This window comes from Gekko japonicus, unplaced genomic scaffold, assembly GCF_001447785.1.
Source record: "Gekko japonicus isolate JY-2015 unplaced genomic scaffold, Gekko_japonicus_V1.1 scaffold6988, whole genome shotgun sequence".
Classification (NCBI taxonomy): domain Eukaryota; kingdom Metazoa; phylum Chordata; class Lepidosauria; order Squamata; family Gekkonidae; genus Gekko; species Gekko japonicus.
In genome coordinates, this window is record NW_015163848.1 from 15,648 (window position 1) to 15,910 (window position 263).

The window sequence follows — 263 nt, forward strand, 5'->3', positions numbered from 1 at the left end:
GTACAATGAAATTAAAGATGCAGTCATTTCGGTGATCTACAACAATATTCATATACACTCACACACCATTCACTACTGTCCCATAACTCCCTTAAGGTTCACAAAGCAACTTAAAACCACCAATGTCACCCAAATTCCAATTTCATACAGCATTTAAGGCAATAATAGCTCTCGAATAAAAACTATTTTTTAATCTATTTGTCCTTGCTTTAATTGTCCTATATCTTCTGCCCGAAGGCAGCAGTTCAAACAGGGAATGTCCA